The sequence below is a fragment of the Phalangium opilio genome, unplaced genomic scaffold (genome assembly GCF_054372755.1).
Source record: "Phalangium opilio isolate 3A_F unplaced genomic scaffold, DU_Popi_V2 ptg000053l_1, whole genome shotgun sequence".
NCBI classification, from domain to species: Eukaryota; Metazoa; Arthropoda; class Arachnida; order Opiliones; family Phalangiidae; genus Phalangium; species Phalangium opilio.
This window is the reverse complement of record NW_028324172.1, coordinates 908,250-929,240: the sequence shown is the minus strand read 5'-3', so window position 1 is coordinate 929,240 and position 20,991 is coordinate 908,250.

Genomic DNA, 20,991 nt, shown 5'->3' with positions numbered 1-20,991 from the left:
AACTTTATTTGCTGCCAACTCTGTTAGCTCAAATCCATACACTTTAACAATAATTGCTATTTCTTTATATACATTGTTATTTAGTCTGTTATCAATTAGGCCTATTCTAACCTAGTTTTTTATGCTATCTAATATTACACCCTTATGTCTACTTACTACAACAAGTATGACACAACCTATACTTTGTAAAGCTAGAGACTTACTGAGAGCTAGTTCAAGAACGACAAGCGAGAATACACTACACTCGGCAGTCTATCTTCGTATTTAGTCTGTACTAAGCCTTTGACAGCGTTTCACTTGGTGTCGCCTTACGAGAATCTATGAAGTTTCACCTACGTCACTTCATGACAAGCTCTCAGTAACCAGTAACAAACCTATGGAACATATCATATGAACTTATGGTACGACACAGTCAATGAAAACCTGATAATTATAATGGGTAATATTACTCAAGGTAGACGCAAAAACTGGAGAAGAAATCGACAATAGGAAGTTGAGGGTAGCATGATTCCTGTTAGCTAATTGGATATTTTGTAAATTAATGTCATATTAATTTCTTTTATCATTCCAAATTCTAACATTAATATTCGTTTCATTTTTAGCTTTGGTTAATTGGTTTTCTCTGTCTCATACTTGTTAATTTTAAATATTCAATTATACCATGGATGATTTCGAATAGGAAGTTTCGATTTCGAATTTCTCTTAAAAATATTTGTAAGTCCTTTTCAGAAGCAAATACAGTCCTACTAAGTTATTACGGATTTCAAACTCGGTCCAAAAGCTGACCTACTCAAGTATGGTATACATCAGCGGATGTGAGGTGGCTCTAAATTGAGTCTCAAGTAGCTAGGTCAAGTGGGGAAAAGAAACTATATAGCTTAGCGAAGAACAATGATTGGGGAGTATGAATTTCGCCCATGCGCAAGAGAGCAAACATAAGAATTTCCCTTTTAAGTATCAAGGTTGGGGGTTCCTCTTCTTATTGTAGTAAAATGATTTTACTACAATAAGAAGAGGTATTGTAGTAAAATCATAAATTAAGTAAAAGTCAAGAAAAACCACATGCTTATAGAAACTACTATTTAAAGAAACATCAATTAAATATACCCTTAACTTTATAACTTATATATATATATATATATATAAATGTTTGTGTGCACCAAAAATATAAGCAAGCGAAGTTTCTCAATGAAAATATGTATGCCTATCAGTATTTACGCATATCCATGTTAAAATCTACTTCAAGCACGCTATTTAAGAATTTTTTTAAAGCTCCAAAGTTCCAACAACTCAACCAGGGATAGATTTAATTTTAGTAGTAGGAATGGAGAACAGAGTAATCTGGGCGCGCGTCAAAGTCCCGGACCCCCTTCCAAGGGACGGAGGAGTATGAAAGAAGAGGCGGGTCATAGCGACAGAGGTAAAAATGAAACTACATATTTTTCGCCGTCCCCATCAGCAACGTCATCAAAACGAAGTTTAAATGAGCCAATAAGATAATTTAAACTTTTCGTTACGTGTTGGAGGGAGAGGCTCTATACTGGGCTATGAGTCGGACTGAAGTATGTACTAACCGTTCTCCATTCCTACCTCTAAAAATTAAATCTATACCTGCCTCAGCGAAGAGCTTTTCTGGCAGCTTAGTAGGCCTATCACGGTATTACTGATTTTTCAAAAAAATCTCAATACTATCGTTTTATGGCAAGGTGGTATTATATTGAAATTCGTGACTTTTCTGGCCATCGCAACCGCATTTGACATGGGAATATTAAAAGCCATCATGGCATCTCAACATCTTTACTTGTCTTCTTCTAACCTGCGCACTCTCGACGACTTATTTAATGCGAAAGATCAGCATGGTCTCACTATCATTGTAAAAAATCAATTTTACATCGTTCGACATTTGAAGGTAAGTAAAACCTATGATATCACTAAATTGCAAATCTGAAATTGCGTTTATTTCGTTTCATTTTGAAAATGGAATAACACGTTCACCATTTATAATTGAACTAGCTGTTACCCGCGGCGTCGCTCGCTTTTAATAAGAACTTCCATCAAAATGATATAAAGAACGGGTAGATTTTACTTATGACTATTATTTTTGAAGCACCCTAGGAGCGAAGGCACTCGGCGTTGCCCGTCAGCCCGACGGGACATTTTTTATTACTTTTCACGCGGACATTACACCATGAGAAAAAGGGGTTTTAAGTTTTTGGCCGCCATTTTAAAAGATGACAACAAATCGAACCCAGTAGACCATTCATCCCGTCTATAGGTTAAAGAAAACTAGTGCACTAAATATTTGCGAAATCGGTTGAAACGCGCGGATTTTGTTGCATAGAGAAGATTTTTTACATTTCTGGGCGCCATTTTTTAAGATGGCGGTGGATTGGAAAAATCTTTCTTTGTAGGCGCTTACTACTCATGAGTAACGTTCCTGCAAATTTTCAGCCTTCTAAGGCAAGCGGTTTGGGCTGGGCGTTGATTATCAATCAGTCAGTCAGTCAGGACTTTGATTTATATAGATATAGATTTGGTCATAAACAAAATAATATGAACAAACTAGCTCACAACATACTGATTTTTAAAAACGCTTGTTTATTTTATTGGAGGTAGTTTTACACTCGTCTTTGTAATTCATATTTTTAAGAAATGTGCTTTTTCAGAAATATTATTCGGATTTCTACAAAGATTACGTGAAAAGAGGGGTTGACAAGAAAAGAAAAGAATTGAAGTTGGATGAAAAGGACATGTTCAAACCGAGCGAATATGTGGCTTTCATTTCTTGGTTTCCGTCTCTATATCATTTCTGCAGTTATTACAAACAGCCTGAACACATATACTTCGGACAAGAAATATTCCACACCACCTTCAAATCGTTCCTCATTAGAAAAAATGCCTCTGCCCAAGCGAAGGAAATAATTTCTCAAAGGTAATGGGAAAAATATTCAACAATTCACAGTGTTGAGTGGTTCACACGTTCGCAAACTTAGAGCCTACTTTCTTTGTACAAGCTGTAAAGTTTATGGGAGAAAATGTATTTGATTTCGTATGAATGTAGCGTTTTTAAATTTGGTTATGTGGTTTTCTATTTTTCTTAAACCAAAACTATAGGCATTATTAAAGCTCCGTCCGCAACCAACGAAACTTAGTTTTAAGGTCCTGGGTAACTCGCGTCTTTTGTACTATTGGGTAGAGCGAGTAGATGAATAAACCGATTTTAATTAATGGCTCGGATGTCTGAAGAGATATTGGTAAGCTTATTTTAAAATAAGGGATATAATTGAGGTTGCCAACAATAATCTTAAATTTAATAACAAAATAACAACAGCACATTAGGCTGCTTACGTAAGTAGCACAGTAGGCTAAATACTAACATCATACTTAATAAATACGGCATGCACACTCGCGCTGGCTTAAGGCCGGGGCTGGTAATTAAATATAATATTGCACGCACACTCGCGTTGGCATAAGGCCGTAACTGGTATTAACAATAATATCGTAAGCATGCACAATAAGGCTTAAGGCCATGATTTTAAACAAAGTAAATTAAAACCAAATGAGTCATATATTTATGACTATATATAAAGTTATTTCAACGTTACTGTTTTTTTTAAAGGTGAGGGTCAGGCTTTCCGCTTAGCATTAGGCGGCTGTCCAAGGAGCTCCTGAACTTCATTAAGTTGCGGTACTTGATCGGAGTTCCAAGATGCCGATGAAAGTTACGTCGGGATGACATCTTTCCAATAATCCGGTAAAAGTAGGTATCGTAGCGTCTCCGCGTTACACGTTTGTTTTAATTTTAAAGTCCGGCTACCGCGGGTTCATTTGCGAAGGTTTATACGGGCGGTTTATTAAAACTTTTAGCCGGGCGCATTGTTAAGTGTGGACCGGTGTTCGAAACTTGGTCCTCGCGGAACTTAGGTTTTTGCTTCCTTAGCCTTGCATTAGAAAGTTATCGGTTATGGCTACCAAGGAATTTAGTAGAGTATCCGTTAGGATTTAGTCCAAAATCGTCGGTGAAAAAGTCCAGCCTCGCGTTTCAATTCCTTTGGGAGCTCTGCCTGCTCTTTTTAATTTCGCAGTGGTACACTGGAAGGCTTGGTGGCATCTCTGGCCAATTATCTTTCAGCTTTTTGTGGTATACGGACCAAAGCCTGACTAACTCGTACATTTTCAAAAATAACCGTCAGGCGTCACTAACAATAAAGTTTCAAAATACACTTAGCAAAGTTTGGCAACCTCAGTTTTTAGAATGGTATAAGTAAAAGTAAATTCAAAGGGGTTAAGAGGTTAGGGCTAGTGAACTCGCTCATCTCAATAGTATCTCCGGGGGTCACACTCGAAGCTATGAGTTTTAATGAATTGTTGAAGATGGGTATGGGTACTCGATGCTCGCGAAACACCGTGACGGTCCAAATTGCCATCACACCTGCTCCTTTCAATGGAAGGTCACGACCCGCATGACAAACAAGCCAAAGAGAGGGTTGGATGTTATTCTACGCTTTGGTTTAAGAATAATGTTTTTACTAAACCCATTGCAATTTTGAATTCTAAGGAAATCTTTGGGGTAGTTGTTATTGCTAAATTCTGGATTTTCAACTAAATGATTTAATAAATATAACCAAATGATTTAATAAATATAACCAAATGATTTAATAAATATAACCAAATGATTTAATAAATATAACCAAATGATTTAATAAATATAACCAAATGATTTAATAAATATAACCAAATGATTTAATAAATATAACCAAATGATTTAATAAATATAACCAAATGATTTAATAAATATAACCAAATGATTTAATAAATATAACCAAATGATTTAATAAATGTAACTAAATGATTCAATAAATATAACTAAATGATTTAATAGATATAACTAAATGATTTAATAGATATAACTAAATGATTGAAAAAATATTTCTAAAAGAAACATTTGTTACAAATTCGCCAATTCGTATTGGGTCCCAGATCTAAAAGTTTTGCCTATTCGCTGATAAACATGAATCAGCCCGGATACGTCATGAATAAAGTCAACTATTCGCCATCCAAAGTCAATTAACAAACGTCATTGTCCCAGAAATCCTTGCGAGAAACTAGAAATTATATATACGAAGTCCCTCCTGTCCCACCCACAGTCGATATCCGTACTGCTTAAACGAAACCGCTGTCGACTCATCCTTAAAATCCTTAAGAAATCTTTAGAAGTACGGAGCATTATCGTAATCGTAATCGAAATCGTTAAATTTTATACCTTTTGACCAATCGAAAGCCTTATTTTTTATACATTTTGAACTACCATTTTTCGGAAAAGAAACTCGGAGATATTTTTTTAACCCCTAAAAAGAAGAAAAGGAGCACGAGCGCGCGAAATATTAAAAGAAAAATATAATCCTTAAATCGCGTAAGAAGAAAAGAAAAATATAATCCTTAAATCGCGTAAGAAGAAAAGAAAAAACCTTAACCCTTAAGAAGAATATGGAAGAGGAACAATTTATCGTAAGAAATTAAAAACTTGAAAATATTTTGTCAAACTGACTTGAAACTATGTAAAAGAACAGATTATGATTGTCTGATTGATACAATTTTAAAATCATAACTTACTATTTTTGAACATTATTATTTTAGTGCGTAACTATAAGATTTTAGCTTAAATACCCCTAAAATTAGTTTTGAAACTTAAAGAAGCCATTCCATAGAGGTTATAAATTGCAAACCTCCCTTTGATATAAGTTTGATTTTTTGTTTAATTTTATGTTTTGACCCCTATAAGTTTGTGAAAATTTATGAAAACGATTGAATATTATGTTGAATATGAAAATTTGGATTAGAATATATTTTGACTCTCAATTGACACATATCTAAGGCGGTCACTTTTGATTCAGAAATTTTATAAGCCTCTCGTTCCTGTTAAAAGGCCTTAACTCTCCACAACTGACTGCATTCTAACATCTTGTCTAGCGCGAGGGGGGAAACCACTAAGAAAATTTTGTACACCTGATTTCAGATTTCAAATGACTTCAATTGAACTATCATAGACTTCATTTGACTTCAAAGACTTCACTAACTGTATTTGACTTCAAATGACTTCAATAAACTTTATAAAGACTTCAAGAGACTTCAATATAATTTATAAAGACTTCAAGTGACTTCAATTTAATTTATAGACTTCAATATGACTTCAACATAATTTATAGACTTCAAGTGACTTCAATATAGTTTGTAAGATTTCAAGTGACTTCAACATAATTTAAAGACTTCAAGTGACTTCAACAGAATTTATAGACTAAAGCCGATTTCTATTTTTTCTAAAGACTTCATTAAATTGCAATAATTGAAAAGTATCTATGTACTTTGCTATTAAGTACTAAGGTGCAGAGCAACAAAAAGCAAGTATCGATGCCGAATTATATGGCGCAGATACAAGCCCGAATAGTTTTGGTCCTTTTGATCGCCGCTTATGTCTCACTCGCAAGAATTCTGCGCCCGGAAAAATATGATCACGTGATCGGTCGCCATTTACGGAAATATTTTTTTATGGCATAGCTAACTCGATCACGTTCGTGAGCGCGTGGGCTGTGTTTTTGTAGGTGATTATCATCTGATTCATACTCGGATTCATGGCTCAGAGAACTAGATGGCGGAATTTTTAAATAGGCAGCTTTTATGTCGTATTCTCTGACTTTTTATTATTTTCTTACACGTTTCGAAATTAAGGTTCCGAATTTAGTTAAATAATAGTTTATTAAGCCAATAGGTGATTATATAAAGTATTTGGTCTTGCTGTACTTGAAATCGTCATCACGCCGTGATTTTTTACGTGACTTGACACGTGATTTATAGTTAAGCCGTGGGTAAAGAATGCACGAGAGGAAATTTGTTTTCAAACTATCCTACAACATGAAAACAAATTTCCTCATGCGCTTTCTTTATCCATATTCTTATGATTCTGAGCGCGATCGCCATTTCTCCAGACTAGATACGTCACTCGATAGTGACGATTTGTTATATTTTTCAATTGACTAATCCTTCTTTATGTATTTACCTATAAAACTTAGTCACAAAAATATATCGTTTACGAATATTCTTTGAAAACGGAACGATTAGCCGCCGACAATAAGTCCAAAAAGGCAAAAATACTGGGGGAAAGTGTCTGGCAAGAGAGTCTGGTTGCATTGCACCCCCCAAAACGGCTGAAAATTTAGTGACCTCTGTAGAGGAGGCGTTACTCCAAATAATAGTTGTAGAAGAGGAAATTTCCAGCTACGATTTTTCAAAAAAAACCCGCAAACCCTAATCAATACTACTACTTTGACTAACATAAGCTGTGTAGCTTGACCGTAAACATTAGAAGTGAAGTGCGAAAGAACCTTAAAATTTCGCAAAGTAAGCTTATCACTGGTGTATGTATTGTGCCAATCAGGTGGAATATTGCTCCATTCAAAACCGATTGTCTACCATTGGGTCGAATCCCATTGGATCGAATGTCTCGTTCGACCGAATCCCATTAGACCGAATACCGCAATTTGGGCGGTTTACCAATCATGAATTTTCCTTTCAATCCTATTTTTCTATTGATTTTCCTATTAAACTTCTTGTTATTGCAGAAAATACTAAACCAAACGTAACCTAATATAACAGTAATGTTTTGGAAAAGGCATATTTTTGGAGAAGTCAATGAAGCTAAATTTCAATATTTTGGAAAAGGCGTAACATTGTTAAATGATTTATAAATTATTACTAACCTAATTTAACCAAACCTAACCTAACATAGAAGTAATGTTTTGGAAAAGGCAAATTATTTGAGAAGTCAATGAAGCTAAACATCAATATTTTGGAAAAGGCGTAACATTGTTAAATGATTTATAAAATATTACTAACCTAACCTAACCTAACCTAAACTAACCTAACCAAACCTAACCTAACCTAACCAAACCTAACCTAACCTAACCAAACCTAACCAAACCAAACCTAACCTAACCAAACCTAACCTAACCAAACCTAACCTAACCAAACCAAACCTAACCTAACCTAACCTAACCAAACCAAACCAAACCTAACCTAACCTAACCTAACCTAACCTAACCTAACCTGACCTAACCAAACCTAACCTAACCTAACCAAACCTAACCAAACCTAACCTAACCAAACCTAACCTAACCTAAACTAACCTAACCTAACCTAACCTAACCTGACCAAACCTAACCTAACCTAACCTAAAAATAAAATTGATTTTCTTATTAAACTTCTTGATACTGCAGCAAATAATATGTGTTCACCAATAACATTCTTCAATAAATTTCAGAAAATAACTTCCATTTTTGGAAATTGTCTAACCCTAACCTAACCATACCTAACGTAATCTAACCTTACCATTAAGAGATCTCCCTCCCAAGTACTGACGGCGCTCGATGCTGCTTAACTTCTTCGATCATCCAAATCACTTTATCCATAGCGCTACTGGAGCCCGGCAACTCAAGGAAAACGCTATGATTTTATATGTGTAAACCCATCCCATTCAGTCGAAAGCTCTTCCATTTAAATATTCCCATTCAGTAGAAAATCGCTCTTTGGGCTATAAATTGTTTTAAATTTGGCTACAATTTTAGAAATTTGAATTCGATCCAACGGGATTCTATCCAATAGGATATTACCTTCCAAACCTATTGACCCAATCTTTAAGAAACGAAATGAGAGAAAGAAATTCATATGCAGGGAACTTCAAGAGACTTGAATAGATTTGAAACGGAATTTCAATAGACTTCATGACATTTTTAACGGATTTCCTTGAACTTAAAGAGATTTTTCAAGAACTTTATAAGATTTAAAGAGATTTTTCAAGGACTTCATATGACTTCAAGAGATTTTCAACGGACTTCATCAACTTCAAGAGATTTCAAGGGGACTTCGTATGACTTCAAGAGGACTTCGTATGACTTCAAGAGGACTTCGTATGACTTCAAGAGGACATCGTATGACTTCAAGAGGACTTCGTATGACTTCAAGAGGACTTCGTTTGACTTCAAGAGATTTCCAAGAGACTTCGCGTGACTTCAAGCGATTTCCAAGGGATTTCGCTTGACTTCAAGGGATTCTCTAGGGACTTCCTAAGACTTCCGAGATTTCAACCAAATTTTGCGATTTATAGAGACTTCAAAAATAATTTATGGACTTCAATCGTGATTTCAAAAATTTTGTACACCTGATTTCACAAGTGGTTTCCCCCTCGGTTACGAAGCACTAATGATAAAGCGATTATAAAGTTCCTAAATCCACAATTCTATCGATATGGTGCTCCGCAGAAATTGGTGTCTGATAATGGTCCTCCCTTTAACTCGAGCTTTTTTAAGGGTTTACTCCAACAATGGGCAGTAGAACACGTAACAACCAGCGCATATCATTCTTAAAAAGCAACGGTATGACAGAACGAACCATACAAACAATAAAAAACCTGGCAATCAAAGCGCAACAGGAAGGTCGTTACCCACAGTATGTTCTTATGGAATATCGTTAGACGCCCATTGGAAAGCTACCGTCACCCAACGAGATGTTAAAAGGACGCCGTACCAGAACACGGTTAACTATAAACAAAACAAACACTTCGAACGCACTTCTCAACTTGTCATATTCGCAAACCTTACTGGATTAAAAAACCCAATGATTAAACGTCAAAATCACGCGCACCGCACAATACCTGAAACCCTAAAGGCCGGGAGACCAGTATATTACAATGTCGGACCACGGTAATGGAAACCTGCAGAAGTACTAAACGGAAGCAAAGAGCCCTTGTCGTCTATCCTGAAGGTAAATGACGGAAAAACATTGCAGAGAACTCACCAACAAATACGTCCGACACACCTATACAGTACAGTACCTCAAAGCGACTACGCTGAACCCAACACGGCACAAGAAGTACAACAGGTGGAGGGCAATTGTGTTAAGCATTTGCGGCAATCTTTAACCAATCTACCCGATTCCTCGGCCAATACTTACCGAACCACTTCAGACTAGGAAGATTACCACCACCCATACAAAAACAAACTTCAATTTCAACAACTCAAATTTATTCACCGACCTCGGCAACGCAGAACACATCTCCAACACCACGACCCTTGCAAAATCAAACTTTAGTCTTAACAACTCAAACTCATTCACCGACTTCAGCACCACAGATCCGATCTCCTACTATACTTCAAACGTCAAGACCAGACCAAAAGCAATAGTGGTCGTAGAGATTAAATAAAGATTTATGATTTGAAAGTGAAATTTAAAATTACCTAGATAAACGCTAAGGTAAAAGAAATCCTTTCAGTTCTATAACCCTGAAAAACTGATAAGGAAAGTTCAGTTTTTCGTTAGAAAGGAAACAAGATCTTCTCGTAAATGTATGTTCTTATGGAGATCGTGTCTTACAGATCTAATTCTGAATTAAACGTTATATAAGGCAAAGCTAGTGGTATGCATCAGAGAATAAAATTTAACATAGAACTTATATATTCTTTGTAAGTAATGATTTGAAACCTAGGATTAGCGGATGATTATACATTATGACAATGTAGAGAAAACTATTCGTGAAAAAATGTTCGCCTAGTATTTCGATAATGAGTCGTATAGTCTTTTCCCCGATTCGGAGAGGTAATATTTTGGTTTTCCCAACTTGTTTTTAAATTACTCTGCCCCTGCTTGACGCAACATTAAGTTTTTTAACGAAATTTTGAAGATTTTTTTTTCAGGAGAGAAATTTCATTTTGTTATATCTAACGTTAAGACGTCAAATGCGCTTTTTACTCAGTTTTGATATTTGTTTCGTTTGTTAAATCTCTTGTTCGGTTAGTTTTTAACACTGGGTCATGTGGATAAAGCTCCATGTTAGTTGATTGATCAACAAATCTGAACCTTTGACCTAGACGAGATTTATAGGAGCGACGGCCCCGTCGGCTCATAATCTTTGGTCTTTGGGAGATGCGTCTCTTCTAAAAATATATGTCAACGTGAGAAATTATTAAATATTAAATGTTTTTATTGTCAATTAGCCTTTTTCTTGGTGAGATTTTTCATCAGCGAACAACAGAATATAACGATAACACCTGAACAGATATAAATGTATATCATGAATACCGCTTTTAAGTCAAATATTGTAAGGGTTTCTTGTTTCAAAACTTGTTCATCTGTCATAAACCTTGAGCATCCTTTCTGGCTTTTATACTTTAACACCAAGATGCGGTGGCCAGTTTCCCAAAAAGCCCGAATTCTGAAAATTCAGTAAATTTTATTACAAAACAGCTTCCAAGAATTAAAAATAAATTTTTGAATTATGGCTTTAGACGTGCAATATTTTGGTATCTATTAAGGAAGACAAAATTCTGTTTGTCAAAGCCTGTATGTCAAATTATTAATAGAGGAGTTTGTTATGTTAAAATATAAGTACTAGGTGCGATGAGAGTCATTCCACTGCATCAACAATGCTTTTCGGGTTCTGCTCCCGTTAGAATCGAAATTACAAAAGCAATTAAGGAAACCACCCCTGATTTGGATGCTCTTAAGACTTGGCAGTCTGTTCTAGATGGGGCCAAGAACAAAACTGCAGTTGTGTCAAATGTTGTGCGACCAGTGATTCCAGAACTAGCCCAAATTAACAATCATTGAATTTTTCAAATACTTCTTTCATGACTCTACACCTTCAAAGTTGGAGTCTGTGTTTTACATGCAACGATGCCATTAGCCGCTATCTTGGTGGTGGCGGCCATCTTGGATAACTGGCTATCTCTATAGTCTACACTACTTACACAAAGCCTTGGACAACGGCTGCCTGTTTTCATATTGTAATGAAAATAATTTTCAAAAACAAATTTAGTCATGGATTTATAAGCTTCTGTTTATTGAAATTTTCTCACAATCATCATGCAAATAATATATTTCAATATTGCTTAATGCAATTTGAAATATGGCGTTTACTAATAATCAAGAAGATTAAGCTACTGGATGATTATCGATATGTATAACTTCTTAATATGGTATAAAAATATCGATGAACAGTTACTTCTATTAGCATAAAATAAAATTTTGAATTTTCAACGACGACCAGTTAGCTGGTTTGTAATAAACCGAATTTCTCAATAGTAAAAAACAACGTTAATTGCGTTTAAAATTGTTTTCAGGTTTCAACCTGAAAAGAAACCCAGTAACGCAAATGAGTAATTTCGTCAGCAGTTTGAAAACCGTTTATATATATTCTATGGAAACTCTATGGAATAAAACGATTGGGATATAAATATGCGTTTCATCTGATGTATTATGTCAATTTTACTTAAAGCAGGTACTACATATTGCTGCGGTCCAAGCATCAGAGAGAATTTATAATAGGAAGTGGAAGCTCTTACCCTTGACAGTAGCTCAAACAAATAGGCTGCGACGCTAAAACTGGCCAGATAAATTTCCGGTCACATGACTCTCCTTCAATTTTAAAGTTTGCCCTCAATTACTGTTGGTTGTACAGCTACCCAATAAGGGTTCACGATTTCGAGTGCGATTGGCGCCATTTGGAGTTATTTTAAGTCAGACGTTTCCCTCTCCCTAAAAAGGTAGTGTCCATCTCCCCTCGACCCTCCCGCAACATTCTAGATCCATCCTAGAGGGAGGGGCCACAAAACATTATACCGGAAATGAACCTGGCCAGTTTTGTTGATCACGTGATTTTTGAGCTAAGTAATATTCCTCAGTTTCCACTCCCTATGATAAATTCTCTCTGCAAGCATTAAATTTAGCTCCAGCTCAGGGGTGGCCATCATTTTCAGTATAATATAATATCAAACCTTCTATTTATTAGTTTCTTAATGATTGGCAAAGTGTCCTTTGATAAACGATGAGCAGCGTAATTTATTTTGAAACTATTTCTTCCGTAATAAAGCCTGGCTTTTGCTTTATATGACCGCCTGCAAAAATATTCCAAATGGTCATAGCTACCGATGTAAACGGCGCGAGAGGCTTTGTTAAACACATCGTCGTCGCTGGTTTTCTTTTCAATGCCCAATAAAATGCGTCTCTGTTCATATTCTTCTTTGATATGTTTTCCTTCGTCCTAAAAAAAATTTCGGTACAGTCTGAAAGCGAATTATATTGTGAATGACAAATAAATTAATAGAAGTATTAGTGATTTAGATTTTTCTTTCAAAGAGACAAGTTTGACGTCAGGAAGATATTAGGCGACTTTGATTTCGTTGATGGAAACTTTCGTTAGAATACGAAGTAGTGATTCTAAAGCATTTTGTAGCTAAATTGTGAATTAAAGGGTACCTAACATTAGAAGTTTAGAACTTAGTAAAATGGTCCGGTTTAGAAGATATCAAAATCTATAATTAAAAAAAAACTTTCCCTAATTACGATTAATATAAAATTAATTGGCTCAAAAATTGAAGCGAATAGGAGCGCGCCATTTCTGTGTCACATGAAAATCTCGCACACACGGAATTAACTAAATTGCCTAATATTCGCACATCTGAACTGCTCAAAATAGTATAAAATTAAATTCTACCTCTTCCTAAAACAGTATGAAAATTTTTCACAATTATAAAACTAAGTTCAATGAAAATGTTGTAAACGTTCGTCCATCTAAACGTTTTTGATTACATTGCTGAATCCACTGGAATTACTGAATTTTATGTTTATGGGTGATAAAAATTACTACAGACCTTATAGAAAAATTGTAATTCCCAGCTATTTAGTTGAGTTGCAATTGGTATATTCGGATATTTGTATATGTCGTTTAAAGTATCTATATTGCAATAAACGTTTACCGTCGCCGCTGTGGAAAGCGATGCTTTGTAAATTTCTACCAGAAGAAAGAGTCCCAGAAATTGTAGGCCCGTTAACAATTTCAAAGACAGTTCATTTTCCAATTCTGTAAAAAAATCGAATTTGCATCAACGTTTTTAAAATAAAATAAAATTGAAGTTTGATATGGTCTGATAAGGATCTATAAAGAGTCGAAGTCGGCGGACCGTTGAATTACTTTACAACCCCCCCCCCCCGGGTATGGAAAAGAAAGTCGCTCCTTCCTGGAAAATAGTGGTTAGTCATTTTCCTATTTTCGTGTAGGGCTCGGGGATCGGTTAACTATTATTCAAAATATTAACATTCCAAAATTTGTTAAACGGAGATTATATCAAAGTATTTCGTCTCGATTTATTTGGAAAAAGGTAGAGTGATGCAATTATTAATCGTAAGAATTTTTTCCGAAAAACTGAAATTTTGAACATAATCAGAAGAATTTTACTCAAAAAACTTTTATTGCGATACGTTTTATTCGATTCCGAATAAAAAGATATGATCCATACGTTTCATGATACAAATGCGGTTTCGGTTTCTTTTATCGATTAGTATTTGGACGAGTAACCGACACTATTATTTTTTCACGATAAACTTTAATCTTTTTTAAATTTTTTAAGGTCTATATTAACGAAAAACGCAGAGTTTTAATCATTGACAAATAATAGTATTTAAAAACCTGATAATGGTATGAACTATCAATAAAAACATTGGGACAGTCAATATTATCAGAAGTATATAATACTTTCTCTTCGACAGAAGTGTACCACAAAGCGTGGTAACATGAGATCATAAAAATCAAACTAAAATGAACCACATACGCGATAAATAGAACATTTTTTCTATTAGCGCTTGACTGTTTCCCAAGGCGTGCACTGTTAAAAAATGTTGCCCAAATTGGATGTAAATGGATCCAAATGGCTGACTCTGAGACAGCACAGTTTTTCATCTATTTTTGGATAACGTAACTAGTGTCCAAAAAGGGAGGGTCGAATGATAAGCCAGATTTGGAGTCTCATCCAAAATTGGATCCAGAATCATCTTTTAAGGGATCAGTTTTAACCCAGAAATGGGCAGGAAATTATCCATACAACAATCAAGCCCACATTGGACAAATTTCTTAGCTATATCGTTCTAATATCAAGTCCATATTGAACTAATATCTAACCGATATCGGGCTCATATTTGTGCAACACAAACCGACGTTGGACAATTGTCGAACAATATTGGACTCATATGAGGCCAATATAGAGGCTAGATTTTTTATTTCACCGAGTGATGATTGTTTTGGAAACGTTCCGTTCTCGACGTATCCATCTGCCTGTGTGTTTGTGTGTCTGTCTGCCTGCTGTCACACCCCAGGGGATCGCGTTCGCAGTTTCCTAATCCGGATCGTATTCACAGTTGACGGATATCTGAAAAACTCTACTGACCACTATTCTGTTAACTGTCATCACCAATCTAACTACACCATTTTAAGGTCTTTCAGGCACTCGCGAAAGAGGCATACTCTAGGAAAAACGTCTCTTAAAACGATACAACTAAAAGAATAATAAGTAACATCAGATAAAAATAATTTATATCATATAATTTTAATAAATTATTTGAGAAAAACCATTCTGAACTGAAAAATCTGTAGTCAAAGTTTATAAACGACGAGTAACGAAGATTGGGTATGAAGTCGATAGACTAGATACATTTAATAGTTTGTATAAAGCGAGATATTGAGACTTTACTCCACTGTACCATGAAACTCTTTCCAAAGTTAATATAGGATGAGTATTGATATCGTTAGTTAATAAAAAACGGAATAGAGAAGTCGTTTTCAAGTATATGATCAAAATATGTTTCAAGTGTGACTCTCTGAAATATAGTAGGCGGTAGGGAGGGACGAGTGGATTTTTACTTCTCCTGAGAGACAGGCTTTGTACCTGTGTTTTGTTATTACTGCTGCAATTGTTTATCAATAAAGAGAAATGATTGCATATCTAGGTATGATAGTGATATTATTTCACTTCCCCTTTTTACCTTAACCCTTTTATATAACACTAACCCATCTTTGTTCAAGTCTAGGGCGTTTATGTTGAGATAATAAGGATGGGTTTCGCACCAAGAATCGAACGCATCCATTTTCGAATTAAAGCTAGCATTATCCATTATCCCCTTCTGATGTTACACATTAATTGTTGTTGCTTTAATCGCCATTTCGACGGTATGGTAAGCGGTATCGCGAGATCCCTATGGGCAAAATATCACAGATATACGCTTTTGGTGCTTGGAGGAAAGTATTTTGCTATAGAGTCCACTAACATTATAACTATGGCTTTTTGGAATTGGGTTTTATCGAAAAGATTGTAACAATAAGTGAGTTTGGCGATCTGATCATAAATAACTGATACGGAGTAAAGGTGTATACATGTTAAATTCTAATAAAAAATAATAGTGACAATATTCCAGATGGAAGTCTACTTCAAAAAAAATGATTTGGATATTTTTTTACAAAGCTTTAATTACAAAATATTACGATAAAAGTTAGACTTCAAAGCAAGTGGATTTTATAATAGAAATTTTTTTATTTAACCGAACATAGAGTACGATCCTTTTTTCGACTTAATTTTTTTCGGAACATTTTGTCGCTTGAATACATTTTTCGGTTAAAATCTTACTAAGATTATTCAATCTCAAAAAAATATCATCTAAAATTGTTGTATTGTTTAAACGAATAAACTTCTGAATAGTTTTCGATTATTTGTAGTTAATCGTATTTTTCGAAAAAATCGACCAAAAAACCCCGAGCCCTATTTTCGTGTTATTCACCCTATTCTGGCAGGTGATACAATTTAGCCAATCAGAGCGCATTTGCTATAGCTATGATCGGGAGTCGGGGCTAGACGTTTCTCGTAACCCTAGCTGATCGCCGCCAAGTTCTTAATCCTAACGATGTGAGTAGAAGCCAAAAACTGCTTTCTGTGAACACTTTTGCTTCGATTTCCCAGCTGCGAACACGGTGAAAGAGACACACTGATGCTTCCAGTATAATACCTCTCGGTGACGTCATCGTCATCGGAGATGTAAAAAGAACAATAACCTTGTGCGGGCTGCATCCGGAGCCTACGCAATCTATCTAGGCCCGTGCCTATCGCGAAGCGAGAATATTTTTTTAACCGATTTAGTTCGCAATGTTTTCACGCTTGGTGGTGCTTTTAGTACCGTAAAATAAAAAGTACAGCCCACAACCCCGCTACAGTATTAGATCAAGTAAGGTGCATTCGCAAAGGCGCTGAAAGCTGAAGCTGAAAGTCGAAACTGAAAGCTGAATGAAAAAATCAGTTTCAGCGGACTCTTTCGCAAAGAGGCAAAAACAGGTTTTTTAAAGCTGAAGCGCAAAGCAGACGCTGAAAGCAGGCTGATTTTAAGTTTCAGCCAAGATCAAACCGCGGTTGATCTTTCAGCTTCAGCGCCGTACCACGTGATGCCAAGAGCCAATCAAAAAAGGAGCGCTGGGGTCACGGTTTTGAAATTATTTACGCGGGTATTTTAAAACGGTGAATATCGTGTCTCGTTATCTTGAAGATGTTTTCTGTGAAAGAATTAATTAAACAAGAAAACGATGAAAAAAAGCGCAAAATATTTGTGAGAAGAAAATAGCAAATAGGATAGAAATGAGATAAAATAACAATATTGTGGAAAGAGGTTACAATAAACAATCTAATTAGAATAATTTGGAAAAGTAGCAATAATTTCAGGTTAAAAAATATCCAATTGAGTAATATTTTGGAAAAGGAGGAAATTTACTCAGTTGATAAACCTTGATAATAACCAAAACATGCGCACATTTAGCCATTCATCTATTTTTCCACATTAACAGCCAAGGCTAAACATTTGATAATCTCCTTCAGTTTTTCGGTTTGTCCAGATGGGATGAACCCACCAACGGGGCTTTTTCCTCAAAAGGTTTTGGGTTCTTCTTTTTCGTTTCAAAAGTAATTTCTTTTTTAATAATAATAACAGCATCAAGTTCCGATTCACCGACGCCATTTAATTTCTATATTTTTTGTGACGAATCCCTAGCGGCTGTTAATAAAAACTGCTGCTTTGCGAAAGGTACAGCGCGAAGCTTAAACTGGTTTTTGAAGATGAAACTTTTTTTTGAAAAAAAAGAGCTCAGTTTTTTTCAGCTTCAGCTTCAGCTTTACGCTTTTTGAATGGTTTCAGCACCATTGCGAATGCAACTTTAGACGTGGAGCAGTGAAGTCACGGTCGCGGATAGTAAGTAAACGTTCTAGAAAAGTTCTAAAGGCCTTCATGGCAAAGTAACCGATCAAAAACAAAAGGTTAAAAAACTAAATTCAAACCATTGTGTAGAATGTTAATGAAGATGTAATAAAAATTCTTCTTAATTAATTTTGTTGTCATCTATACAAACTAATCAAAGGATTCAATAAAAAGAGAATAACCCCTAAAACATTTAAGTTAATTAAATGACGAAAGCTTTCTCTATCACAAAATGTTTCTTACTCAGCTTGTAAAAACTATTGCTAGAATATTATTATTTTTGTTTTGCAAAATTTTGTATTTTAGGACTACTTGAATGTACAACCTTTATAAAAGCTCATGTGCACATTTTGGATGTAGTTGCTTCGAGGGGTCGGACGTTCGGCATTTTAGCGTACGGGATTTTGAGATTTAGAGATTCTGAATGAGATTTTAGAAATCTTGAAATCTAGTCCAAGATTTTAAGATTTTGGGATTTTCAAGGAGATTTTCAGATTTTGAAAGATATTTTCAAACTTCGAGATTTTCTGATTTTTGATGAAATTTTAGGAATTTGCAGGGGATATCAAGATTTACTATTAACTTCCGGTGTTCAAAGGATATTTTGAGATTTTGAAATTGGTTTTAGGTTTCAGACTTTAAATTTGTTTTAATTTGCCGTTATGAATACTCAAGAAAAATCGAGAAAAATAGCCTAATTTGTAATACAGAACTCTTATATAGCGCAGGCGCCAAAAAACGAAATGAAAGGCAGAATTTTATCCCCGTGTCTTCCCCTCTTAAAAAGATGAAAAACGTATATCGTAAGCACGGGGATTTTCAGATTTTGATATTTTTGGGTGAGATTTTGGGATTTTCAGATTTTATGGTAGGGATTTTTAGATTTTGACATGAGATTTCGGGGTTTCGAGATTTAAAGGGTAAGATTTCGAGATCTTCGAGAGAGATTTTAAATAGATTTCAAACGAACTGTACGGAATTTTGACAAACATCCGACCCCTCGAGTTGCTTAATTTAAAGAATAGCCACCGAATTCGCCTATTCTAGCTACTACGCTTCTACACCAAAGCAAGGTAATTCGACCATTATTCTCTTTTAACGATTTTGTAACTAAATTTCTTACCTTTATATAATATTGGAAATGATTCACGGATAAATTGTTGGAATCTACAGAGTCTTTTTTTTGGAATTATTAACTTAAGAATGGTTCTAAAGCTAACAATTGTGAAATTGCAAACTATGAGGAACCAAACCTGAAAAAAACAACGTTTTATTTCAACCGAAGATTCATTGCATCTGCGGATCAAGTATGTGATTTGTGAGTAAAACAGCGGTTCCCGTTACAATGTTTGCCAAAACGATTCAAGTTATATCGTAACAACTATTATCAGTCCAGCACAACACAATTTAACCAAATTTCATAACGCTATATTGCAAGAAAGCTCTTTTGCTACAAATTATACAATTGTAATGAGAGTCGCTGACGCTTAAGAACACACTATTCCTCCACAGAACGATTAATTGCACCACTAATAATAATTTTCATTGGCTCATTACCTCCATCGCTTTTAATAAAATCTGATGTAATAAATCTAAGCTACGAAGAGCTATCTAAGGCTATCTTGTGGCTTATCTGTATATTTTTCAAAAATTCTAACTGGGATAAGACTATGTTTGAATATTTTATTCGAAAAGCACTAGGCACTTCCAGAGGAAAATGAGAGAGCCTGAGGCGCTCGCTGGTGAAATCTATGGCCGATGTTACAACCCTTTACGTCTAGTTTCATCCCACTTCTGTGGGATCTTATAGGGAAATAACCTTACAAACGATAATTAAAATTCGTCAACAAAACAAACGATAATTAAAATTCCTCAGGGAATTGAACGCACTCTAGGCCAATCACAGGTTTATTATCTTTGCCTTTTACTCACACAAGGGGTGGTGAAGTTCAATACATAAATCGTTACCGTGGTGGTGAAAACGTTGACGAACGTATCGTAGGATTCAAATTTTTTCTCGCAGAATTTACTAAGGAGTTTTTGTTCTACCAGATTGGTCTCGCTTGTGAATGTTTCATTATTATTTAAATAATAATTAAAAAGTAAATACGTCAAACCGAAGCCAAACGAATGTATATCATATTTCTAAAAGTAAAAAACAATTAATTCTATTAGAAAAAAATCTATTTTAAAAAGCGTCATTTATTATATCTAGCACTAAAGCTATGTTAAAAAACTGTCTTAGTGGACAAAGACTATAGAAAAAGTATAAGATATGGGAATATGGTGAAAGGAATGAAGAACCAGATATTGAAATTTTTCATTTTAAAGACGTGATTATAAAATAAGTACTTATCATCGTTTTTGTCAACAAAATTCCATTTGCCTAAAATATTTTATCATTAAATTTTTCATTATTTTTGAAAGACCACATTATTGTGCATCTATTCTCAAACCACCTAACCCATGGACAGGCAAATGAATGGGGAGCTATTTTTGCTTAGAGCAACGCCTGACACTAGCGCTGTTGCTGCGGATGTTGGAAGTTTTTCACCAAACAATAGTAAAATTTATTTTGAGGAGTAGAGGTCTCCAGTCACCGATATGGGGAGAACATTTGACTAATTTATAAAATTGAGTTGAATTATATTGATTATTTATTTATATTTAGCCTCTCTCATTAAAGATTCGTAAACGATCTATTAAGTTGGTTCTGGTAAATATCTTCAATCTTCCCTTAAAATAAGTCGCCAGTTAAAATCTCATCGTCACTTTCGCATATTGTATTTCAATCTTGTTCCCTCTAAATTGCTGCTTGGTTGGGTTGCCTGGCGTGGCTGCAGCCAATACCTCTTTAACAAAATTCAAGGTGTACAGCGAAAA